The following is a 554-nucleotide window of genomic DNA, read 5'->3' on the forward strand; positions in this document are numbered from 1 at the left end:
CTTCTATGCTGCTGCTGATAATTGGTTGCGTACTAAGATCATTTTTTTTCATAAAATCGCGGAAAAAATCTTCATCTCCGCTGCTGCTTAAAGATGATTTCTTTCTCCTACAGCATTTTTAGCGTGCAAATTATCCATAGTTCACGTAAATCACGTTACGTATACTATACATTTTCAGTACTCGCTGAAAATTGTAAGAAAAAGAAAAATGTCAGCTGAAAATTGTAAGAAACAAACCTATTTATGTCTAATTAAAGTCATCTAAAATTTTTTTTAGATGAGATGGTATATTTTTCTATCTAAGATAAAGATGGAGATGGTTTATATTTGCACAATCTAGATGTAAGATGAGATGTTCCAATTTTCCATCTAGATGACCATCTAAGATGGTTTCATCTAGATGTCGACAAACACTGATCGTATATTTTAATGCAATATCTCGTTATGCTGTAGTCTCGTTAGGCGTCGTCTACAATACACGGAGTAAGAAGTAAGAGTAAGAAATTGACCAATCACAGTCGAATGTGAGGAGAATAATCGACTGTGATTGGTCA

Source organism: Trachymyrmex cornetzi, unplaced genomic scaffold (genome assembly GCF_001594075.2).
Source record: "Trachymyrmex cornetzi isolate Tcor2-1 unplaced genomic scaffold, Tcor1.1 scaffold576, whole genome shotgun sequence".
Classification (NCBI taxonomy): domain Eukaryota; kingdom Metazoa; phylum Arthropoda; class Insecta; order Hymenoptera; family Formicidae; genus Trachymyrmex; species Trachymyrmex cornetzi.